The sequence below is a fragment of the Heteronotia binoei genome, chromosome 6, assembly GCF_032191835.1.
Source record: "Heteronotia binoei isolate CCM8104 ecotype False Entrance Well chromosome 6, APGP_CSIRO_Hbin_v1, whole genome shotgun sequence".
NCBI lineage: Eukaryota > Metazoa > Chordata > Lepidosauria > Squamata > Gekkonidae > Heteronotia > Heteronotia binoei.
Window position 1 is genome coordinate 49,840,770 of NC_083228.1, and position 26,889 is coordinate 49,867,658.

The window sequence follows — 26,889 nt, forward strand, 5'->3', positions numbered from 1 at the left end:
GGCACCCCTATCCTTCATTATTTCCAAATGGAGGTAAAGCATTTAAAAGGTGTGAGGTCCCTTTAAATGTGATTGCCAGAACTCCCTTTGGAGTTCAATCATGCTTAGTCATACCAAATGCTTAATGTTTTGTTCCTAAGCTAGAGAAATTCAATGGCAAAAAATGTTTGATTTGCATTACATCTGAACTCCATGAAATGGAAAAATTCAAACCAGGTAATTATGAGCATGGGTAACATCATAATGCATCATTTAAAAAAACATGGCTAGAGAATATGGGTTTTTTAAAAGATGCACAGTTAAACAACTGTTTGCACTCTAGTACAAGCAACTGTACAGCTTGACTGCTTTAGGCCCATCTAAAGTTTTGCAATAGCAAAGTCAGTCGCTAGTATGCAGTGAAGAGATGTTGTTTTTGGTCACAGTTATGTTTTGTCCAAAGGTCTGCATAAACAACTAAAGTGTTAAACAGATACATTTAACATAAGGACAACTGTGTTTTACTAACAGAAATATTTTCCTGCTCATAAATATTTTTTTTAAAAAAAGAATGTGAGGAAAACAATTTAACAACAGGAGGCACACAAATGGAATGAAAATATCTGAAAAGAAATATGGCTGCTTTTGAATATTCAAGATCTTAACAATACAGGGCTGCCATATCGCTCAAGGCTCAGCCTCAGGGGATGCAGCCTAAGAGCCATTGCCAGAGTAGAGACAGAGTTTAGAGGAATATCTTTAAGAGACCTCAAGCCTCTTTAAGCTAATTCTCCAGTACAGAATTTCCCTATGTTGTTTCAAAGAGATTTAATATGCCTGTACTTGTTTCCCACTGTGATAAAAAAATAATAAGACTGAAAGAAGATACTGGGAAGCCTAGGAATGGAGAAGACTAGTTATTGGCCCTGTGGTAAATACATGTCCCCCCTCAACTCTCTGAGACTCAACTTTCCCCCATGGAGGTCTTGAGAAAGAGGCTAAATCCCTGAAACGTTGGGTAATTAAGGAGTCTCAGCTGGAGCCCTTTTTTTCAGACTTTGCTCTTCATTCCTATAAGCAGATCAATATTTCTTCTAAAGCCTGATAAATCTCCCCAGAGAATCATAGTGTTCCAGTGGTAGAAGCCCCACCCCCTTTGGCAATTTGCAGCGAGCTCAAAAGTACCACTAATTTTTAAACTGTATTCTGGCATGTGCGTGGCTGGTGGTTTTCATCTTTCAGTTCCTAAAATGTAGAAACATTTGTTAATGACTAAAAATAAAAGTATGGCCAGAAGGACAGAACACATTTTGGTTTCTAAAATAAAGATACTAATACTTTATGCAATACTCTAGTAGAGAAATTTTATATTGATCAAAATTTGCCCTTTAGGGGTTTTTTTCCATTCCTTTTATTATATCTAATATACAACATATCTCGGAATTATGAAAACCCTTTATTATTGTCCAGGCTCTCTCCAATAATCACACTTCACAGACTAACAGGTTATCTACAATTCTTAACTGTTTCTTTGTGATCCTACTGGGAAGAAAACACAGCTTCTTCTTTCCAGTCTTATATAATCCAAATAATGTGATCCTTCAGAAAGAGTTCAGGAGTTCTTTGTGGGCACGCATAGAGCCAACAGCCCTTATGGCTAAGGATTTACTACAAACACACAGTTTTGCTGTGTATGTATTACTATTACTGGGATTTTCAGTTGCACCTTTGAGACTAACAAGATTTTAGTGGTGTAAGCTTTCAAGAGTTCAAAGCTCCCTTCATCAGACCTGAGTAGGAAAGGAAATAGGAGTCTTTTTATCCCAGTCAAAAGTCTTCTTTGTCTGCATTGCCTGGCACGGATGCAGAGTCTGACACACTGTGATCTGACGCCAAGCTTCGCACAGCTCTAATCTCTTCAGAACAATTTGCACCAGAGAGGGACACACTGCCCTTTGTTTTTTTAAAAAAACCCTCTACTTTGCACATGCACAAAATTTGCACCAGAGAGGGACACACTGCCCTTCGTTTTTTTTAAAAAACCCTCTACTTTGCACATGCACAAAACCCTCTACTTTGCACATGTACAGAACTGCTTGATAACTATGGGTGAATATGCAGTTATATTTTACAAAGACCTTCAAATGCAGACATTTGGAGGTCTGCAACTTCTACTCCCTGCCATTTTTTCTCAATTAGCGAGTTGTCCTCGAAAGGGCAGCTGCTGTGAGAGCCCTCTCAGCCCCACCCACCTCACAGGGTGTCTGTTGTGGGGGGAGAAGATATAGGAGATTGTAACCCACTCTGAGTCTCTGATTCAGAGAGAAGGGTGGGGTATAAATCTGCAGTCTTCTTCTTTGTTTCTGAACCAAATTCCATATCACATAATGCCCAAGTCATTGTTTCAGTCATACTCCAAACCACTCTGATTTCTAAACTGGAGCATCCTGCCAATTTAACTGTCAAAATATGTAGGTAACAGTCCCTCTCAAAGGGATGTCTTAAAAGATGATTCACTGTGCAATCTTAAACAGAATTACACCCTTGTAAATGTAGGGAGTCCAATAGGCTTAGAAAGGTGTAAGTTTTCACATTGGGATTCGCTTGTTTGAAAGTACACTCCCCTTGCCTTAGTGCTCTGTATCACAGAATAAATCCACCACAGTGATGTGGATAATTTACAGTTACCAACCTCCAACTGGAGATCTGGGATTACAAGTGATCTCCAGGTGACAGAGATCAGTTCACCTGCAGAAAATGGCCACTTTGGAAGGTGGACTCTATGTTATTATACCCCATTGAAGTCCCTCCCCTCCCCAAACCCTCTCCTCCTCAAACTCCACCGATATAATCTCCAGGTATTTCCCAACCTGGAGCTTGGAACCCTGGGATAGTCTATGAGCTCAATCTCACAACTGGTACATTTTCATATGGGGACAGAATTAACCAAACAGCTCCCTATGTGAAAACTGAGGTGCTTACCACCACATGTACGACCACCTCAGTGACTTAATGAATCAGAAGAAGCCTACGTAAAAGCAATGCAATACAGTATCTCCCACCCAAAGATGCAAATGAGAACACCTATGTACACAGTGGGTTATTTAACTCTCCCCACCCCACCCCCCATGTAGGTCTTCTGTGTTTCATTAGAAGCTGGTTCAGGACCTCAGTCTTCTTCCCAGATTTATAAGCAGCATGCTAATTTTTTTAAAGGCTTATTTATTTTTACACAATAATTGTCACACTAAGCAGAGCATTTAGCAAATGTGTAGATTTGTAGATCAGTGAAAAGGAAAATTTCCAATTCCTGTTACTGCCGGCTACTCCAGACAGAAAGTATTTGAAGCTTTTCCCATCTTAATCAGCCAATTTCCCCACCAGATTCACTCAATAATGACACACTTCATGTTTTTGACAGCAAAATCGCTTCAGCTGCAATGGAGAGATTTGTAATGAGCTACCCAGTTCAAATGGCATAAGCACCAACTCAAAGTCAATACTTTTGGAGAATGAAAGTGAACTCTACATGTTTAGTTTTCCTTTGCTTTATAGCCTTTTTGGCTGGCCAGAAAAGAAGAGCAGACATGACACAACATAGAAGATGTGCCATAGTTTATTTCTGATTTATTAGGAAACAATGCAGAAAAGTCATTACTCAAGAGAATGTGAATGCTTGTCTAGGCTGTCTTTTGAATCAGATGGGTCCTATCAGCTTTGTTGATTCTTCTTATAATGATTACCTGTCTCTCAGATTGAACGGCAACATAACCAGAATAAATGAAGGAAGCAATTAAGAAGGTAGCTATCAACAAGGAATCTGGTAACAGATATCATGCATTTCTCTAACAGAGTGGATATGGCCACCTTCCCTTAGTGGCTGGATAAGCCCTTCTCACTCTTCACAAGTTTCAGTTTTAGGATTTAATATCCAGTGGAGTTGCTAACAAAAAACAACCCCTCCCTCATCACTGTTCTGATCAGATGGAGCTGAAAAATTATTTTCAAGTAGTTTTAGTAGGTGCACACACACAAACAAGCAACTCCTATCTACCTATAATTTGTATCCTGCTTATCCTCCTAAGTGCTCAGAAGGATGTATCAGGCTATCTCTTTCTAATTTTATTTGCACAACAATGCTGTCAGACAGACAGAGTGATCTGGTCATGATTATCAAACAACCTTCATGGCAGGGTGAGGATATGATCCAATATTTGTCAGATGCTAGTCCAGCACTCAAGCCACTGCACCATACTGGCTCTTACAATACTGAATGCACTGTACTCTGGTTTTCCACTGCAATGTCACCATTGCAGCTACATTCCCTAATCAGAACTTTCTAGCTTGTGTAAAGTTTTGCAATCCAATGACATAGGTTAAGAAGTGAAAATGTTTCCAAAACTCACTCAGTTTCACTGGATGAAATTTACAGTGAAATCCCATGCAGAGTTACTACAGTTTAAGCCCACTGGTTTCAATGGGCTGAGACTGCAGTAGCTCTGAATACTGCTATTTGGCCAGGGTCAGACATGCAGAAAATCCTAACATGGGCATGGATGCATGTTGGATTTTATGTGGGCCTCCAAACATCTGGGAATGGTGGGTGACTCATCCGGGTCCCGCACTGCCTCAACTTGGACCCGGAGTTTTTTAATAGTGCTTTAAATCCAGACCAAGAGCATTCCTGGCGACTCAAGAGCGAACTTTGCATGTTTGAACGCTCCTCCGTTACTGGGTCATTGTAAGAGCAGAAGTGGTCCCTGCCCAAACCTCAACCAGAAGTAATATCGATGCGTGAGCAGACGTGAGATTGAAAACTCTGTCAGCTGCCTGGTAAACCAAGCACCTGAGTGGTCTTTTAATCCAGTCCTAAAACTGAGAATAATCGTGTATAATTTGATGGGTTATTTCTGCACACGTTGCGATCGTGCAGAGAAAGTAGTTCTGCGGTAGAGAAAAGCAGAGTCACGGGGGACGTACCAAAACGAATGACAAGATTGCCCATAGGAAGCAATGGGAGAGGTTGGATTGCTCATTGGATATGATGGGAGACAAGATCGCCAATTGACTTGCATGAGCTCCATTGAAACACATTGAAGCACAAAAACGGCTGCAATAAAACCAAACTCCACACCATATCATCTGTTAGCAAGCTGGTCCTATCCCAAGAGATGTTCAGGAATTAGTGGCTAACAGAAGAATTACACCTTTTAAGTCCACTGAAGACAATGGACATAGAATGGTATCACTCTGTTTAGATTTGCATTGTAGGTCACAGGTCACTATGTTTCCATGCTGAACAGTCATTCATTCAGTCAGTCAGTCAGTCAGTCAGTCAGTCAGCCAATACTTTTATTGGCATACATTAAAATCAAACAAAGCCAATATTAAAATATACACAGTACAATAAAAAAACTGATAATCTCTCCAGAACTTTACTATTATATTCTGATTCTCAAAGCAATCAGAAGAGACCTTGCTACTGAGAGGGTAATATTGGAACACTGATCTGATAGAAGAAGGGAAACAAGGCTTACTTCTGGGAAACTATGCCTGTTACACAAAACAGGGATAATTATTAGAACATCCTATATTTGGACATAACATTTACATCAAAGCAAAATATGAACAATTGATTCCAGATTCTTTAGCGGTAAAGCAAATTCACGAATCTTCCATAGTGAACCACTGGTGGAAAGACATTAAATCAAGCAAACATAAAAGCATGATATAGCTGCAGAGCTGTAAACTGTGTAAAATAGGCAGCTGAAAGCCCCTGTCTCAATGTCATAGTAAACTGCAGAGGGGAACAAGCTTTACCTGCAAAAGACCAGAGGGTTTGTTTCTCAGTGTCAAGGAATCTCTGTGTAGTGCCAAGGGTAAGTTTTAACATGACTTAAGTTTCACAGGATTCCTTCCCTTCTGTGTAAACCACAGGGTGGAGCCACCAGCTGCAGGGTATCAGTCCCTGAGGGCCAAGTTAGAGGCCGGTGGGATTAAAAAAGAGAGTTTTTATCTTAGTCTGTGCCTTCTGACAACTTGCGGAGGCAAAAAATGGCAATGACCTGAGGGTCAGCCAGAATACTTTGGAACCCTCGTGGACGTGGTTGGACCATCCCAGGACGGAGTGCTTGAGGGACTCTGGAACGTTTTAGCTTTCTACAATCAACCTAAGGGTTGAGGTACTAGTTAGCTTTAAGTTTTGTTATTTTTATTACACTATGTTGGGGGATTACCTGCACTGTTAAAATAAAACTTTCTTTAAACTTTTTTTGTGTGTGCATCAGTGGCTTGCAAGGTACCAGTGCCTATCAGCCCTACTTAAAAGAAGGTGATTGCCTTAAACAGCTTTTGGTTAGCTGGAGACAGTCCATTTCTTAGGGAAGTCCATGGTGGATTGGGCCTGTAAACCAAACCAGTCTGGTGGCAGCAACCTGGGGGAAGGTGGAAGAGCTTGGCCTCCCCTTATTAGACATAAGTGCCCTGGAAGTAAGTTCTTAGGCTGGCCTCTTCACAGGGAGCTGGGAGGTGGCTGGGAGGTGACTCCTGGGCACCACACTCTGTTTCAGGGATCTAAATACTTGAATTTCATCTAACGTAAAAAGTGAGCCCAGAGGTACACAGATTGACTGTATTTTCCTCAAGATTAAATGGAACCAGTTAGATAAAAAAGGATCCGACAGCATCAGGAAGATGTAACTACTAGGTCCTGCCTGGAATGGAGGTGTAACTAAAATTTAAGTGTCAAGACTCAGAGCCAAGCTCTAGTCATTAGAAGACCCTGCCCTGTCTCCAGGCCATGCTGAACAACATTAAGCAGTCTCATGGCAATGCTACTATATGTGAGTTTACAGGATACACAAATAGATAATACCATTATAGAGACAGTAGCAGTCCTCTAATAGAGTGCTATGGCTTGGAATTAGTATATCATATGGCAGGGATGGCCAACGGTAGCTCTCCAGATGTTTTTTTGTCTACAACTCCCATCAGCCCCAGCCATTGGTCATGCTGACTGGGGCTGATGGGAGTTGTAGGCAAAAAACATCTGGAGAGCTACCGTTGGCCACCCCTGTCATATGGCAATAGGGTTGCCAGCTCTGAGTTAGGAAACACTTGGAGAGTTAGGGGGTGGAGCCTGGGGAGAGTAGGATTTGGGGGGGGGGGGGGATCTTGTCAAACTATAATGGCATCGAGTCCACCCTCCAGTGCAGTATAGTAGTAGGAAATCTGCAGGCTGACAGCTCTATATGGCAGACTGTGGTGCCTGATTTATTTACTGACTAAAGTACTTTAGTTATTCTATACTTTTACCCACTTTTCTCCCCAATGGAAACCCAAAGCAAAGTATTTAATAATAATAATTTTAAAAAGGTAAAGGTAGTCCCTTGTCCAAGCACCAGTCGTTTCCAACTCTGGGGTGATGTTGCATCACAATGTTTCACAGTATACTTTTTATGGGGTGGTTTGCCATTGCCTTCCCAAGTCATCTACACTTTTTCCCCAGCAAGCTGAGTACCCATTTTACTGCCCTCAGAAGGATGGAAGGCTGAGTCAACCTTGAGCCGGTTACCTGAACCCAGCTTCCACTGGGATCAAACTCAGATCGTGAGCAGAGACTTTCGACTGCAGTACACAACTTTACCACTGCAAATAAGAATACTCTGCATCCTGGGCAGATCCTGGATCCACTGGCCCATTTCATGTCTCAGGCTGTGAATCACAGGCTATAAGCAAAGGGCAAGGAGTCCTTCAATTGTTTCTCCATGCCCCCCAAAATATTCACCATAGAGGAGAAAAACTCAGCCCAGATCTTATTCAGATGCTTCTAGTAAGATGTTTCTACCTTCTTCCCTTCAGTCGCTTGCAAAACACTTCTTTCCCCGCATTAATGAATATTCAAGACTGAGTAGCCCCCAAAATAAAATCACTAATTATCAATTTGTCTGGATCCAAGCACATGAGCACTTATATTAAGTCCTCAAGTCAAGGATTTTTTTTTAAGTATTTTACTAGTTTCAATCACCATCACAAGTAAGAAGAACTCAGGGATGCAGGAAGAGAAACATGTTCCCCTATGCTGCTTATATTCTGCTTCTACAGAGCATGTAGAAGCTCAACGACACTCTAGTTCATAGTTTAGCACAAGCACAAAAATAGTTGGTGGAACTGCCATGGAAGGATTTCATTTGTGTTTCCTAAGGTAGGTAAGCCCATCTCACACTTTGGGATTGTGGCCCTACTCACCAATATGTGTGTCAGAACTGGCATTCCTCACACAACATGAGTGATTTTTCTTTCTGCCCTCAAATCCAGGAGACATAAAGCAAGTTTAAAACCTTTTTTTTCTTTAGCACCATTACCCCAAAACTCATTTCCTTATGTTTGCTGGTCATATTCTTGGTGCATACAAATGTGAAACACTAACACCTTTGCCTTTGGTGTTTCCTAGTCATTTTCACTCCTTGTGATCAGCAAAAAGCAGTCAAAATGGCAGTTAGCCAAAGTACTATAGCTATGGAAGATTAACACTGATTTGCCCCGAGAGGAGGCAATCTTGCAGTTCATTTTCTTTTGGATATAATTTTCCATCCACTTTCTTAATAGCCTCATAGATTTAAGTATCAAGGAACAAAATTACTTCAACTTTTAAAGACTGGGCATGGAAAGTCTCGCTGTGCATTTAATTCTAACATTAATTTTCAATCCCGAGTGGGGGAGGAAAGAAACAATACACTGCATCTGCACGGGAAATTCAAATGTTTACTATTCTTTTATTTAAAAAGTGACTTTTTTGGTTTTTGTTTACTTTTGGAACATACAAAAATAGATCTGATTTCATTTGTAATATACTTTCTTGCTAAAGTTGGAGAGCAACTAAATAGGACCAGCTAGTGTTCAAAATGCAGCTACATGAATATCTGAATTACAAAGAATGCTTGTTCAAGCTGGGTTCCCAGAAAGCAAAGCAGAACAAAACAAAACAGTTCTGGAGGCTAGATAAGACCATCTGAAGACTTGTTTAGTCTTAAGAGGAAAACAATTCTGATCATCAGAATTAAAAATAGGAGAGTTCTAAATAGGGTTGCCAGCCTCCTGGTAGAAGTAGGGGACCCTCACTTTCATAGGCTCTTGGGGGAGATCCTACACCCAAGTGACCTTTTCAGGCCTACTTCTGGTTTCAGGCCCACTTTTAGTGGTGGGCATGGGGGTGACTCTCTGTATTTTTAGGATAAACTCTATGGTTTGAAGCTGAATTTACCATGGAATTTTGCCCCAAAACCAGAGTATCACCCGCAACTGGAAGTAAGCCAGAAACCAGAAGTAGGCCTGAAAATGCCCAACATCACCTCCAGTCTCCTGGAAGGATGTCAGGAGACACCACCCCACTGACCCGGTAAGTTGATATGGCAACCTAAAATCCAGAAAATTCCCTTTTATCATGCTGCTTCTGCTTTCTCAGACAAATAGAGTTGCCAAGTCTAACTCATAAAATACCTGGGGACTTTGGGGGTGGAGCCAGGAGACTTTCCCACCCCCCAAAATAAATAAATAAAAATATAGCAGTGCAGTTCACCTGAATACAGTCTTCATTCTGTCAGCGCTTTCTCTCTCTCTCTCTCTCTCTCTCTCTCTCACACACACACACACACACACACACACACACACAGAACAGCCAAATTAAATACAGTTTGAAAACACACTTTACTAACCATGTGAGTTGTTGAATGCTGTACACTCAACCCAGTTCATCAGCCTAACACAAGGAAACCAGAAGCTCTATTTTACTGTGCAAATGAGTTCTGGAGGGTCTGTAAAACAAATGGAGGAAACTTCCTCCCAACAGTCATGTTGTTCTGCAGGCTCACCTCGCCCCCATTCAGCCTAGCTCCAAAGTTTTAAAGGAACACACGCCTTTTTAAAAAAAACAACACCCCCCCCCAAAAAAAACCGAAGCCCTTCACAAGTTTTCTAAGCCTTCCAAGGGTTGAAGGCACATGGTAGCTATGGGGGTGGAGTTTCCCCTGCCAGCCAGCTGACTGGGGAGGGGGGCAGGAAGGAGCCTGTAAAAGCGGGGGCACCTCCACTGGAACCTGAGGATTGGCAGGCCTACAGACAAACCAATTTAATTCATCCAAGAGAATACAGCAAGGCTCTATCCTATCTGGCCATTGTGGGCTGGAATCTTGGAAAGAAATGGGACTGGGATAGCTAAACGTGCACTTTCCCCCTGTTCCACACAGTGAAAACCATGCTAAAATCTATATGTTCTGTGGAAAAGAAAAGGGGATAAAGAAAGGGTGGTCAAACAGCAGCCCAGGAGCCACATGTGGTTTTTTCAGACATATTGTGTGGTTTCCGTAGGTCAAGGAGGAACTCAGCTCAGGCTTTCTCTCAAGCATGGTTAGCATTGGGACCTCAGTGAGCCTCTGAGCACTGATTCATAGGTAGGCAACTGTTTCTGCCATGTGTGAAGCAGGGAAGGAGGGGGAAATAGACAAGCTTGCAAGCTCTTCTCTTCTACCAAGAGGCTGCCTGGAGACCTATAGTGGGGAAAGAGAGCGCAAGAGCTGAGGGAGCCACTGGAAGGAGGAATGGAATTAAAGAGGGTGGTGCAGGGTCCCCCCTAACAGATCTTGTAGGAGCTATATTTACTAACCTTGGTGTCACAGTCCTTGTGCACTAGATGACCTCTCCAAAGTAGCATGCTTTCTCTTTCAAATGAGCCTATGTGCAAATGGAAGCCCTTGCACGAGAGGCAGTGCACTCCATGGCAGAGGTTATCCAGCGCCCACAGAATTTGTTCATAGGATCAAAGCCTTTTTTTAAAAGCATGTATTTATTTTCATTATCTATCTATAAAAATCTATTATGAAGGAAAATTATCAGGAGTGAAGATATTTTAAAGGGATAACAGAAAGAGCCAAACTTCCTTCCATCACACCTACATTTAGCTCTATCTGCTAAGTCTCCTCTCTGTAGCATCCAATGGTCATATTTTTTGAAGAATTGGTACAATTACAGTACCTATATGAGTGAAACTGCCATGGAAAAAAACCTAATAAAAATGCAGCCACTGTTCAGAAATAGTTGCTATATTACAAGCAACTCATGATAAACTTTTTGAAGCAGTCCTATTTTAATTTAACACTTTTGCTTCTCTTTAATTACTTAGTTCACACACTGTGGCTTTTCTAAGTAACAAACACATCAACACATTCTTGCTCCTGACACTTGCTATGACAGAGTGAAAAATAGCAACACTTGAAATGTGACTAAGGCCAGTTCAATGGCTTGTTTTAAATAAAGAACAAGCTCTAGCAAAACCTGACATGTTTCAAAGGAATTCAGCCTAGTTTTGCGGAAAGCACAGAGACTTGGCCAACCCAAGTCATATGACCAGTCAGTCCACATCCAGCTCCTTGGAAATGTGTGATTCCTTCACCAAAGAACGAAACAACAAGCCATGGGCAGTAAAAACAAACAAAGAGAAAAAAAAACTGAGTCCAAAAAAAGGATGTTTGAAACATTTCTTCAGTCCCTCAGCTGAAAATATCTCCACATCTACCTCCAATTTCTTAAAATTTAGGATATTGGGTAACACAATATCTACCAGCATTTTCCTAACCTTCCAAGCACTATATATACAGTACACTAAACATGTGAACTCATTGTGAACTCAATATTAACAACAGCTTCCTGCTACAACATACTGAAAAATCAATTATATCCAATCCTATTGAGTTTCTTCCAGGGCTATCAAATTTAAGACTTTGTGCCTTTTGGTGGAAATTATGGTCACCATATGATTTAAAATTCTTATGGATTACTTTCAGTGCCTACAGTAGACAATGTATCAAAAGTTCAAAATTTCAGAATTAATTTTATTTCTGTTGACTGAATCACCACAAGTCATTGGGTATATTACAGATATGAAATACACAGCTTTCCAATGAGGACATTTTTAAAAAAACAGTATTCCTGAAAGTATTTTCTTACAATTAACTGTTCTCACTAGAAACAGTTTGAAAAATCTTCCTTCCTTCTTCCAACAATATTTGCATTTCTCCAGTGTAGATGCTATAGCAAAACAATGACAACCTTTCAAGACAGTTTCACAAAACAGAGCCTAGGCAGAGCACCTGGCTGAGCACAAGTGTTAGGTATTTGAATGGCAAACACTGTACAATTAAGCAATAGCCTATGAATAAAATATCACAGGGCATCATAATTGGATATTCTTGGGGAAGGCTTCTCTCCCAATTCATCTGGAAGCATACTGCTGCTAGCATTATGAGACAAAGATATCAAAGCACAGCTAAGAATTTTTTAAAAGGAATCTCACGGTGGACGGGAGAAAACTTACAGGGATAACACCCTAGAGATCAAGTACAGATGCATAACATGCAATTAACAGCTCCCTTCTTTTAAGGGGGAGTCTTTCTTCAGATGGAAGTCTCACTCAAGAGGGACACATCACATGGAAGTCAAGGTTCCAACCTCTGGTTAACAGTTTTATGCATTACAGGGATTAAGATGGAAATGAGGTAATTGCATTGACTAGGGGTTATATACTGTGTGTACCTTTTTCCCGTGAGTTCCCAGGTCCTACTGTAAAAGCAACTGCTCTTCCCTTCTGCAAAGCACTTAATTTTAAGTTGACTTGATTCAATTGATTTCTAGCCTGTTTTTCCCACGAGCAGACTCAGAGCGGGTTACAACATAAACACAAAACACTAAAAGATATATTGACATGTGTTTAGAACTATCATAATTTAAAATCATTACTCTACAATAAAACAATGGCATCCAGACACTAGTTAAGAACATAAGAGAAGCCATGTTGGATCAGGCCAATGGCCCATCCAGTCCAACACTTGGTGTCACATAGTGGTAAAAAAAAAAAAAACCAAGTGCCATCCGGAGGTTCACAAGTGGGGCTAGAAGCCCTTCCGCTTTACCCCCCCCCCAAAAAAAGCACCACGAATACAGAGCATCACTGCCCCAGACAGTTCCAACAATATGCTGTGGCTAATAGCCACTGATGGACCTCTGCCCCATATTTTTATCCAATCCCCTCTTGAAGCTGGCTATGCTTGTAGCCGCCATGTCCTGTGGCAGTGAATTCCACGTTTATCACTCTTTGGGTAAGAAGTACTTCCTTTTATCCATTCTAACCTGATTGCTCAGCAATTTCATTGAATGCCCACGAGTTCTTGTATTATGAGAAAGGGAGAAAAGTACTTCTTTCTCTACTTTCTCCATCCCATGCATAATCTTATAAATCTCTATCATGTCACCCCGCAGTTGACGTTTCTCCAAGTTAAAGAGCCCCAAGCGTTTTAACCTTTCTTCATAGGGAAAGTGTTCCAAATCTTTAATCATTCTAGTTGCCCTTTTCTGCATTTTTTCCAATGGTATAATATCCTTTTTGAAGTGCAGTGACCAGAATTGTATACAGTATTCCAAATGAGACCACACCATCAATTTATACAGGGGCATTATGATACTGGCCGATTTGTTTTCAATTCCTTTCCTAATCATTCCCAGCATGGTGTTGGCCTTTTTTATTGCAATCGCACACTGTCTTGACATTTTCAGTGAGTTATCTACCACGACCCCAAGATCTCTTTCTTGGTCAGTCTCTGCCAGTTCACACCCCATCAACTTGTATTTGTAACTGGGATTCTTGGCCCCAATGTGCATTACTTTGCACTTGGCCACATTGAACCTCATCTGCCACGTTGATGTCCATTCACCCAGCCTCAACAGATCCCTTTGCAGTTCCTCACAATCCTCTCTGGTTCTCACCACCCTGATCATCTGCAAACGTGTCATCTGCAAATTTGGCCACTTCACTGCTTACTCTCAACTCCAAATCATTTATGAACAAGTAAAAGAGCATGGGACCCAGTACTGAGCCCTTCGGCACCCCACTGCTTACCGTCTTCCACTGCGAAGATTGCCCATTTATACTCACTCTCTGTTTCCTATTAATTAGTCAGTTTTTGATCCACAAGAGGACTTGTCCTTTTACTCCATGACTCTCGAGTTTACTAAGGAGCCTTTGATGAGGAACTTTATCAAAAACTTTCTGGAAGTCAAGGTAAACAACATCTATCGTGTTCCCTTTGTCCACATGTTTGTTTACCCCCTCAAAGAACTGTAACAGTTAGTGAGGCAAGATCTTCCCTTACAGAACCCATGCTGAGTCATGCTGACGGTTCCTCAATAACTTGTGTTCATCAATGTGCCTACTCATTCTGTCCTTGATAAGGGTTTCTACCAACTTTCCTGGTATTGAAGTCAGACTGACTGGCCTGTAATTTCCTGGATCTCCTCTGGAACCCTTTTTAAAGATGGGGGTGACATCTGCTACCTTCCAGTCCTCGGGAACGGAGGCAAATTTCAATTAAAGATTACATATTTTTGTCAGGAGAACCACAAATTCACCTTTGAGTTCTTTCAGAACTCTTGGATGTATGCCATCCGGACCTGGTGACTTATTAGTTTTTAATTTGTCTATCAATTGTAGGACCTCCTCCCTTGTCACCTCAATCTGACTCAGATCTTTCAACACCCCTTTAAAATTAGTTGTTCTGGAGTGGGCAAACATTTCTCATCTTCCACAGTGAAGACGGAGGCAAAAAAATGCATTCAGCTTCTCAGCCATTTCCCTATCCTCCTTCAGAAATCCTTTTACCCTTTGGTCATCCAAGGGCCCCACTGCCTCCCTGGCTGGTTTCCTGCTTCTAATATATTTGAAGAAATTTTTATTGTTGGTCTTTATGTTTTTTGCAATATGCTCCTCATAGTCCCTTATTGCTTGCCTGATCACAATCTTGCATTTGATTTGCCACAGCCTGTATTCCCTTTTATTAATCTCACTTGGACTAGCTTTCGACCACTTAAAGGAATCCTTCTTACTTTTTACAGTTACATTCCAAATGATCCAGTAGCTCAGAGTTGTCCCAATAAATTGGCTTCAACTTTTGAGGGACTGAATCTGCATAAATAATACTCATTTCAGAGAAGTAGTCATATGACAAGAGGGGCCTAGTGTATAAATGATATCCATGGCCTCACTCAGAAGCCTGGCAGAAGAGCTCTGTCTTGCATGCCCTGTGGAACTGCAGAAGATTCTGCAGGCCCTGATTTCTAGGAGGACCTCATTCCACCAGGCTGAGGCCAGGTCCTCAAGCTAATGGGCCATCCTGGCATGCAATCTCATGCTTTCATTCCATAACTGAGAACGATAGAGCAGAATCAGATACTGAAATATACTTACAATCTCTAGAAGTAAAGCACTTTTAGCATGGAATAGTGAAATATGCCACTAATTTTAATTCAGAAAAATAAATAGTTTTTAGGGTTGCTAACCGCGGGGGGGGGGGGGGTGGCTGGAGATTTCCTGGGATTACAACTAATCTCAAGGAGACAGATCAATTCACCTACAGATAATGGCCACTTTGGAAGATGAACTGTATGGCATTATATCCCACTGAGGTCCCTCTCCTCCCCAAACCCCACCCTCCTTATGCTTCACTCCCAAAATCTCCAGGTGTTTCCCAGCCAGGACCCGAAACCTGAATGGTTTTAGCTATAAGAAGTTTAAAAATACTAAGCATAATATTCCTCTCCTTCCATGTCCCCCCTTTCTGCTTGCACAGGCTCAGTTTCAGGATGAGCACTGCTGATGCCTCACAGTGCCCCCTGGTGCCCCTCACTCAAAAAAGTCACAACCGGTTCTGGCGGTTAGTTGTTCTTCTGGTTTTCATTTTATACTTGCTTTGAGGCTGGGGCTGCAGTTTACCACTTGCTCCCGGGGTGGTGAGGATCCCTAGAGGGCCAGCTTGGGACCCTTGTTGTGCAGCCCTGGTGTGTGATGCTGCCAAGCCAGCCTCCTCTGTCTGCCACTGAGGCAGCAGCTTCCAGTGGATGAAGATGGGCAACCGGGTCTTGTCTGCCCTTTGACGCCGCTTGTTTCCTGCCTGTTGCTGCTAAGCCTCCTCCTCACATCACTTTTTGCCACCGCCTCCTGCCCCGATGGAGCCGCTCATTATGCTCATCAGGGCACCCAACCAGAAATACACCAACAAGATCATCAGCTGCTTCCTGGACTGGACTGTGGGTACGCTGAAGTGCCACCTCACCCAGGTGTATCCCAGCAAGCCAGCGAGCCCCCCTCTGGTGCCTCCTCCTCTCCCAGAGCTCCCTTTTCTCCCCCCCTCCCCTGGCCCTGACATGCCAAAAGACAATCAGGGAAGGTTTGCCCCCTGCTCTCTTGTGCTCTCTTTCCCCACTCTAGGTCTCTGGATGACTTCTGTAGTGGAGAAGAGTTTGCAAGCCTGCCTATTTTCCCCTCCTTTCCTGTTTCACACACAGAAGAAATAATCACTTACCTATGGGTCAGTGCTTAGAGGCTGACTGAGGTCCCAATGCTAAGCATGCTTACTTGAGAGTAAGCCTGCATTAAGTTTCTCCTTGACCTTCAGGAGCCACACAATATGTCTGAAAGAGCCACATGTAACAGCTCCCTAGCCACAGTTTGGTCACTCATGCACTAATTTATTCAAGTTCGTCTTTGTTCACCCTCCACTGTGTATTCATTTGCTCCAGCTGCACATACCTCTCGTGCATGTATGGGCCAAACAGTATATTCCTTTTCATCCTCCAAGTATCCACCTTCTTTCCTGCTCAGCTTCTTTTCCCCCTCCCAACCACTGCACCAATGTTAGTGGTCTTCTCCCCTTAGGCTTGCCAATCCCCAGGTCCCAGCGGGGGTTCTCCAGCTTTCCCAGGCTCCTTCCCGCTCCCAGCCCCCACAGACACCACGTGACTTTCCACCTCTGGAGGCTTCAGTCTCCGATTGAAAGGCTTCCTCTTGGGATGGTGTGTCTTTGTTACTTTGAAGAAGTTGGCAGCAACTCGTGAGTAGAGACGCAAATCCCTCGCTTCAGAGTCGGCAGAAACGGGGGGGGGGATTAATCTGGAGGTATCAGGGGCTCTGGGGGGGCTGTTTTTTGAGGTAGATGCACCAAATTTTCAGTATAGCATCTAGTTCCTCTCCCCAAAATACCCCCAAGTTTCAAAACAATTGGACCAGGGGGTCCAATTCTATGAGCCCCAAAAGAAGGTGCCCCTATCCATTATTTCCTATGGAAGGAAGGCATTTAAAAAGGTGTGCTGTCCCTTTAAATGTGATGGCCAGAACTCCCTTGGAGTTCAATTATGCTTGCTCCTGGCACCGTCTCCAATGTCTCCTGGCTCCACTCCCAAAGTCTCCTGGCTCCACCCCCAAAGTTCCCAGATATTTCTTGAATTGAACTTGGCAACCCTATCTCCCCTGCCAACTCTGACAATGTTTGTTGGGTTACCCAGGTAACCTCAAAAACAGGAGCCTAGATCCTATGGTTTAACATCACAAGAACATTTAAACTTAATCTACATTTTCTTCTGACATCACATTTTCCTGTAATTTTTGTAGAAAAAACAAATCCATTCATCTGCACATGGCCCTGTTATGTGGACTTTTTGAACTGCACTTTGTTGTCTTTTCCAGATTTAGTTATTAATAAGTATTTAGAATAGATCAGCAAGTCCTTGTGTCCTGGTTCCTCCTGCAACTGCCATTTAGGAAGTTGTAATAAATTTGTGATAAATGCCAGGACACTACTTTAGTGAAGAATAAAAATACTGTCATTACAGTGGCATACCAACCTTACTTTACTGGTCATACTTGCATTAATCAATAACCCTGCATGAAATTACCGTTGCATACTATATACTTATATAGAATATACAGTGTTCTAAAATACCACGTATCCTCATAGCATATAAAGTAACAAGTCACAAAGATATAATTTCTTAGAGGTTTTTTAATGACCCTCCATACCCACATTTTCAGGTAATTGGTAAATAAAACAGAATTTGATCTCACACCTAATTTACTTATTACATTTTGGAAGACCAAGGGTTAACAATTTAGTCAAGAGTACTGAAGAATGTGTCCAGCAGGGTAACTTGACTGTTGAACCCTCCAGTGATGAGTCACAAAATATATCATCTGCATGGCACATTCACTGCACTAAATAATACCTGAATTCTATAATTTCTGTATAATCCTAATGTTACATAGGATATGTTTAAAATTAGAAGAGCTTTGAACAGATTGTTTCTGGTAGCCGGTATATTAAAGTTATTGCTTTCCCTTGGCTTTTTCAGATTTTGGAAACATAAAAGTGCTAGCGAATTGTTCTCCCAGCTAAACATATTTTTATTCATCTGTTTTTAACCTAATAATTCTTTAAAAGTTACATTCAATCATTACTTATTTAATTTCACTCTCCAATAAAACCAGCAACTAACACAATCTTGTGTGAATTTTGAAACTGTTCTGGAAGGCCCTGGGGCTTCCTGGCTTGGCAGAAGTTCACTGGTCAGACAAGCTTCCTGGAAAAACAAGGGGTGCCCTTTTACTTATCTTTGATGAAAATGCATTGATATAGGAGTGCTTTGGCATGTTTAGGTTATAATCACAGTTCTTCCAGATAATGTCCAATAGTCCTGGTCTTCACATAAACTGATAACACATTCCAGCACATGCACAAGAATTCTCTACAACATATACAACTTTTCCTTCACAACAACAACAAACTCCCTGAAGATAAAAAGCATGAAAATGACTGCTGTAAGATAACTAGCATCAAAAATACAATTAAACCTATTTTCAATTAATATGCAAGAGTAAGTACAGGTTCCTTTGACCATGAGATTCTAAATTTTTAAAATAGGGCACAAACTGAGTTACGGTAATCATATTTTTCATATCCTTCCTTCCAACCATAAAAGTATCTTCCTTGAAACTCCTTTTTTCTGCTGCTGCTTTCTCCTCGCATTGCAACTAAGCATAATGCAGAAGCCACTCAAGTGCCAACAGGCCCTGCGTGTGGGAGTAGGCCATGTAGGTGGCTGCCTTGGGCACTGCATGGCCTACAGGACACTGCAAGGCACCCCCTCCTCACATGCCAGCTGACACAGCTCTGCCTCTTTCCCCTACCCAAAATTCGGGCGGAGGAAAGAGGCAGTTTGGAAAGAGGCAGTTCAGAAAGAGGCTGTCAGAGAAAACAGCCCGAGAGTGAGGATGAGCCCCTGCACCAACTCTTTCCCCCGCCCGAGACTCAGGAGGAGGAAAGAGGCTTGGCTTTACTCTCCAGCTGCCTCCCTGCAGGAAAGGCAGCCCGAGAGTGAAGAGAACGCCCCGTAACCGGCTCTTTCCCCTGCCCGCGATTCGGGCAGAGGAAGGAGGTGGCTCGGCTTCACTCTCAGGCTGGCTTCCCTGCAGGACAGACTGAGAGTGAAGAGGAGGTCCCGCACCGGCTCTTTCCCCTGCCCAAGATTCAGGCGGAGGAAAGAGGTGCGGGAAGGTTGAGAGGGGGTATTTGCAAACGGCACTGCAAATGGCACTGAGGGCCCTCCTCCACTGGAGGGCGGGCAGAGCCTGCTTCCCTTCCAGACTTTGCTGGAGTCTCCTGAGGCTCAGGAGTCCTCAGCAAAGTCAGGGGGTGGGGTGACAGTGACATCATTGTGATGTCACCAGCGTCTGTGCTTCTTGCACACTAAGATAACCAGGGGGGTGGAGTATTGCAGTCCAGCCTAGGGTCACAGGCACCCCTAGCACTGGGCCTGAGTGCCAAAAATATTGAGGACACACTGAGCAAATGATAAACTAATAGCTGCAGGATTAATTGCAGTCATCCTTAGGCTAAGTAAAGAAGTGCAGCCCCACAGGAAGGTAACCGCTGTATTACTGAAATACTAGGTATTTTAAAAAACAGAATGACACAAAAGGTTTAGTAATTGAATAATACTAAAAAGAAAGAACGAATCAGATGAACCATTGTCTCATAGCTTTTCTGAGTTCCTTTAAAAAGAAAGCTTTTCAATCCCACCAACTCCATATTCCCTAATCTAACATGACACATAACGTACACCACATTTGCAGAAATCTCATCCTATTATGCATTTAAGGTAATTAATCTGGAAACTTAAAAAGCCTATAAGGAAAAAATGGTAGTTAAATCTGCTTTAGAATCTCATCTCTATAATGGGACCTCCGGCAAATTCAATTTCATTGACGCAGAGTTATCACTGATAGGCTTCCTATGATAACTCAAAGTTCTAGGAAATAGATGGCTTTAAAAAAAGATCCATTATAGCCCATGTGCTGGTAGAATACCAAGTCCCTAAATACTTGTGCGATGTCATTATCAATAGAATAGCAATGTCAAGCAGAAAACACCTCAATCTCAACTGTCACTGATAAAATTCTAGAATGTGAGCTTTTTGCTCATGCTGTCTAATTCCATTCACTACTGAAAGGAGCCTTCTGTCAAGGTATTTTTTTCTCTGTGACATGTGCCTAAGAGTTTGGAAAATAAGATCTAAAAACATAATTTCTGTGTTCTGTTTAAAATGTTAACATGACAGATACAACCATCTGCAAAAGGTCTTGAAAAGGTCGAGGGACTGTCCAGCCAGTTCAGAAGAGAATATATTCTACATACAAACATGTAGTACCTAACAGCGCTATTTTCCTTTCTACACAGTGGGAAATCCACAAAGCCCTGGCACCACCAAACCCTACCATTAGCATGCACTTGGGCAGTCTGGGAAGTGAGTTGTCTACACATGTACCAAGCTTACCAACAGATGGAACTGGAAGAGGATTAAAGGAAATATGCCACAAAAAGTACTCATAAAGTTTTGTCCCAATACAACCAACTACCCCTATGGTGTTTCTTCAGCCCCTGACATATTTCAGAGAGCTATGGAACATGGATTGAAGGAGATTCCTGGGGTAGTGGTCAGGACTTACTATATCCTTATCACCGGTAAAGGTGATAACACTTTTGGACACTTGAGTGAGTACTTCAGAGATTAGAGGAATGTGGCTTGCACTTAAAACAGAATTTTTTTCATGAAGCTTGAAGTATAGTGCTTGGGATATAAAATCTACAAAGAAGGGATGCAGCCTCTGGCTGATGAAGTTATGGCTATTGAAAAGGCCCTAGCACCACAAAATACAACAGAACTCCAAGCCTATTTGAATTATTATCATTGATTTCTTTTGAATCCCTCAGCACTATTGGAATGCTTACATTTCCTTTTGAGGACAGAAATTGTCTGGCACTGGGGGCAGAGGCAAGAAGAAGCTTTTCTAAGATGCTACTAAAATCTTCAAATCTACTGGTCTATTTTGACCCTACAAAATAACTGATCCTGTATTGGGAAAGTGTGGCTCAGTGGCAGATCATCTGTTTCACCTGTAAAATGTCCCCAGTTCAATTACTGGCACCTCCAGTTAAAAAGGAACAAGTGATGTGAAACTCTGGACTCAGCCTCAATGTAAGGAAGTTGGGTGTTACAAGCCGTGTTCCTGCTAAGCTGAGTTAGTGTGAGCTAACTTACAATTTTTCAGCCTCCAGCTCACACATTTTTGCCTTAGCTAAGAAAAAATGGCCATAGAACAAACTAATTTATGCAGTAGCTCACAACTTTAATGCCAGTAGCTCACAAAGTAGAATTTTTGTTCACAAGACCCCTTAGCTTAGAAGGAACATTGGTTACAAGCAATCTTTTAGGGTGTGCAGGGCACGTTCATCACTCCATTTGGGAATTGTCCTTCTGATGTAACTGCCAAAATATTTTTATCCATTGACAGTCGCAAATCAAAGAACTTTAACATTGGCAAGAATGAACGCTGTTCCCTCAGCAGTTTTGGAGGGCAGATATAATAAGAGTATTTTTTTACAAGAAAATTTTAAAGTGTCATACCCTAATAGAACATGCAGATGCTCATATGATGCTTGAAATTATTGAACATATGATTATGGAGTGCCCTATATTGAAGAAGAAATTGGATTTATATCCTGTCCTTCACTTTGAATATCAGAGTCTCAGAGTGGCTAACAATCTCCTTTACCTTCCTCCCACACAACAGACACCCTGTGAAGTAGGTGGGGCTGAGAGAGCTCTCACAGAAGCTGCCCTTTCAAGGATAGCTCTGAGAGAGCTATGACTGACCCAAGGCCATTCCAGCAACTGCAAATGGAGGAGTGGGAAATCAAACATGGTTCTCCCAGATAAGAGTCCGCACACTTAACCACTATACCAAACTGGCTTTCAAAATTACCAGAGAAAGTGCAAACACAATCTCCCACTACTGCGAATTATGCAGTCAAGTTTCTCACATTTGGGGAAATTGCAGGGGTCAACACGCCCAGAGAGAAATGGATGAGCCTCAACCTGGGAAAAACCCTTTCATGATCAACGTGTCTCTCAAGCCAGGAAAAAATTGAATGATTTGAGGGCTAATTTGGTCACCCCTTTACTTAAAACTATGGAATTGCTGAGCAAGCCTAGGTGTCATAGCTGCAGGTGGATACAAATGATCGTGTCACCCTCTAAGCAGCAAAATGCATAGGTGCAATATGAAGTACAAGAGAAATAATATTGAGTAAGTTAAAAAAAATAATTTTTGATTCTAGTGTCTGCTTAAGACAACAGCCATATAAGCAGTACTAGTTAGATAGGCTCATTCTGTCATTAAGTCTAAATAGATAGACTTAATCTGTGAGCTGCCCTGAGCCTGCCTTTGGAGGGGAGGGCGAGGTATAAATTAATTAATTAATTAAATAAATTCTGAAAGCCTGGAGAGCTGCTACCAGTCACAAAAGACATTACTGATCTTGGTAGACTAAGGCAAAAATCCTGAGCATGTCTACTCCAGGTATGGTCCCACCATAGATTTGTGTAAGGTTAGTATGATAGCGACAGTTTTATTCTCTAGTCCTCTTCTAATTATGCCCAGCATAGAATTTGCCTTTTTTACAGTAGACACACACTGGGTCTACCAGCCAAAAGTCCCTTTCTTGGTCTATTTACTGCCCATTCAGATCCCATCAGTGTATATGTGAAATTGGAATTATTTGCCCAAATATTCATCACTTTACACTTGCTCACACGGAATCTCATTTTTAATTTTAATGACTAATCCCCCCCGTCTCAAGAGATCCTTTTGGAGCTCTTCACAATCAGATTTTTGTCTCAACCATCATAAATAATTTGGTGTCATCTGCAAACCTGACCATTTATGAACAAGTGAAAAAGCACCAGTCCCAATCCCAATACAGATCCCTGATAGACCCAGCTGCTCACATCCCTCCACTGAAAGGACTGATAATTTATTCCTACTCTCTGTTCCCTGTTTTTTAGCCAATTTCCAATCCAAAGCAGGACTTGTCTTCTTATTCTATGACTCTGAAGTTTGCTCAGGAGGGTTTGGGGAGGGACTTTGTCAAAAGGCTTCTGGAAATAAAAAATGCCTATTGGCTTATTCCTGTCCACATGTTAACACTTTCAAAGAGCTCTAAAAGGTTAGTGAGGATTTACATTTGCACAGGCCATGTGGGCTTTTATTCAGCAGGGCTTGTCCTCCTTCATGCTTGACAATTTTATCTTTAATAATACTTCCCATCAGTTTACCTAGATCAAACTTAAGCTAATCACTGACAACTGACACTGACTCTGGTATGACTCTCAAAACTGAAAAGAAATGCTCTTCTTACCAGATTTGTATTTAACTATATTATGAATGCCAGGGAGGAATTAACTGTTGATAATATTAATGAAACTACAGATCTCTGTAGCTGAACTAAAAGTATGAAATCACCCTAATAATAGTGTCACATAGATGTAACAAGGTTAGTACTGATATTGCAATTTGCCTGTATTCCCAACAAACACTCTAATAGAAAAATTAAATATATATCACACTATTTTAGTAAGAAACATCACTATTTATTTTGCATCTCAAGTATATGCTCTAAATTTACTACACTTGCACTAGAGTTGCCAAAGTCTGTCAACTGAAATAAATTGCTTAGACCAGACTAACAGTGTAGGATTACATTGTTAATTGTAAACATGTTTAATGCTGTTTTTATATCCCTTATCTTTGTAATTTGTATGATTGTTGACCTTCAGTAAAGTAGCTTCCAGTATATGACTTCCCAAATAAAATCTGGAAGTTTAATGAAATTCCAGATCTCTGTAGCTGAACTAAAAGTATGAAAACTATGATTAAGATTGTTCCAAAATCAGTATTCTGTGATTGATTTGAACTAGTCAGTCCGCAGTCAATCAAGGCTCTGTCTACCTTAGCTAACTCAATAAGAACAGAGAGGGGAGAAAGTTAGTTATGAGCAACAAAACAGAATACTAAAAAGAAAAAAATGGACATGAATTTAGACCTGTTTCAAAAATGCATTTCACCAATTTCAGAGGATTTATTTTTCATTCACAAAGGGAATAATATGTAATATATATTGTATGGCAACCGTTTACTAGTCTACAAACACTTAATCATATTAAAAGCTATTGTAATCTTGCTTTGACTCATTCATCAACAAAAATTGCACACTAAGGGACAGAAATCTAGATAAGTATAGTACTATAAACTATGACAAATGAGTGGCTTAATTTTTCAACAGTGAATAGATTATGACACTGTTCCTGCATGGCATACAGACACACATGGTTGACTCTGTTCTGAACTGATACAACTACTAGACAGATGTAGATGTGACAGCAACAGACCTTATATTTTACTGACAGTTTTAAACAACTAAAATAAAAGCAAAAAAGTACACTCAATGAGGAGACACAGTGAAAACCAACACAACAAATAGCATAGGCGACGAAGATGGTGAGGGGTCTGGAGACCAAGTCCTATGAGGAAAGGTTGAAGGAGCTGGGGATGTTTAGCCTGGAGAGGAGGCGGCTGAGAGGTGATATGATCACCATCTTCAAGTACTTGAAGGGCTGTCATATAGAGGATAGTGTGAAATTGTTTTCTGTGGCCCTGGAAGGTAGGACCAGAACCAATGGGTTGAAATTAAATCGAGTTTCCGGCTCAACATTAGGAAGAGCTTCCTGACTGTTAGAGTGATTCCTCAGTGGAACAGGCTTCCTTGGGAGGTGCTGGGCTCTCCTTCCTTGGAGGTTTTAAAACAGAGGCTAGATGGCCATCTGACAGCAATGAAGATCCTGTGAATTTAGGGGGAAGTGTTTGTGAGTTTTCTGCATTGTGCTGGGGGTTGGACTAGATGACCCTAGAGATCCCTTCCAATTCTATGATTCTATGATTATGATTAATACAGAAGATTGGATCCAGATAACTCTAAACTTTGTTATACTCAGAGCATTTTGCCCACTTTTTCCTACTTTCCATGTCCCCCAAACCTACTCCTGAGGTCTGGATTCAATCCAATGAGACTAGGAGAGAACTGCGTGGCCTAGGTTGTAAAATATAAAGAGAAGGTGCTCTAAGCTTCATCCCTAATACACACTTTACCATAAATGCAATCTGTACACTGAGTACTTCTAAGAATAATACACCACCCTGCAATACAAAAATAAGAGTTCAGAGCACATGAGAAATACAGGTTTCGGTGAAACATTTGATTGTCAGTACTAGAACCTTGTGAAAGAAAATTTCATAAATATTGTGGCATCTTTATCAGATTGCTGCCATTTCAGGCTCCTTGATTCTGCTTGATGTTTTTTGACTTAATTAGATGCAAGTGATTCTTTTTTAAAAAATTTAATATAAATTTGAACAAACCTAATTTCATCTAGTAAAGACTTCAGAGAACCTTTCAGCAAAACAACAAAAGATCCTTGAAGCTAAGCATGCCTATTGACAAACAACACAAAAGCCAGCTGGCAACAGACAAATCTCTCGGGTTCTCCACCATATTGTATATGTTTGACTTAGGCTTCTCTTTTTTCTACATAGAGCCCCATATGGCTATAAAAAAGATAAAGGCTGACTGGCAGGTAGTTCCAATGCAAGCTAAATCAGAGCACATTTTGTGTGTTGGGTACCACTGTAATATTTTAAACTTTGGGAATTACATAACTGGATAATATTCTTATGCAATATCTCTTTTGTTCAACAACTTGCTTGATATAGGTTACTGAGGAAAGTTCTTAGAACACTATTGGAGGAGAGAGTATGCATATTTGTCCTTAGTGTTTTCATTTTTTAATTTATGATTTCAGAACTTTTATTTCCAACTAGGGTTGCCAGACCCTCCTGGCAACCGGCAGGGGATGGGGCAGGGCTTAACAGGAGAAAGAAAAATGCCCAGGCCATGTCCCTGGTATTGCACAGGAAGGGACAGCATTTTACTGCAACATCGGTTAGACAGTCTGGTACTTCAGCAAAAACTCTACAGTAAAAACAGCTTTTACCATAGAGTTTTTGCCCAAAAACCAGGGTAACCCTATTTTCAACTGATTGTTTCTGTTGCAGAATGCTGTATATAGGTTTTAACCTCTTCAAGCAATTTAAAACTGAGAAATATCTGATAAATGTTGAGCCTTTATTAGAAAAAAAAAAGCTGAAACTTGAGAGAGAATGCAGGAACAAATATATTGCTTTGACAGAATTGTTCTAATTAAAATGATAGTTCTTCCTGGAATGTTACTAAATAGTATTAGCTATTGATGGAATATACCAAGGGAAGGAAAATCACTAGCCTCATCACTCCACTAAAGCCTAAAGAGCCTCCCCCAGTGGAACAGCCACTTAAGTTTGAGGAAGGCTCCTTTAGTTCGAAAGAACTTTTCTCATCCCAAAGTAGGATACTACCCACCATATTTTTAAAAATGGAAGTATATTGGAGTAGGGCCATTTTAAAATTTGCATGGAAGGGGCATTAGAACAGAATGAGAGAGAGGCCAAGGTTTCTAATTCCCATTATCTTAAACCTTGAGATTAATTATGTGCGGCCTGATGATGTCACACTGAACAGTTGTATTTGTACTGTGACATACAGTTGT

The 26,889-nt window shown here is 41.3% G+C and overlaps 1 protein-coding gene and 1 non-coding gene across 3 annotated transcripts in view; both read right to left on the minus strand.

Moving 5' to 3' along the window:
* Nucleotides 1–26,889, minus strand: part of DOCK1 (dedicator of cytokinesis 1) — a 550,707-nt gene that overhangs the window by 181,952 nt on the left and 341,866 nt on the right. The gene's annotated exons all lie outside the window — the stretch shown is intronic.
* LOC132574521 (U1 spliceosomal RNA) lies at nucleotides 22,174–22,337 on the minus strand. The gene has a single exon (XR_009555607.1). It is a non-coding gene; the product is annotated as a U1 spliceosomal RNA (small nuclear RNA).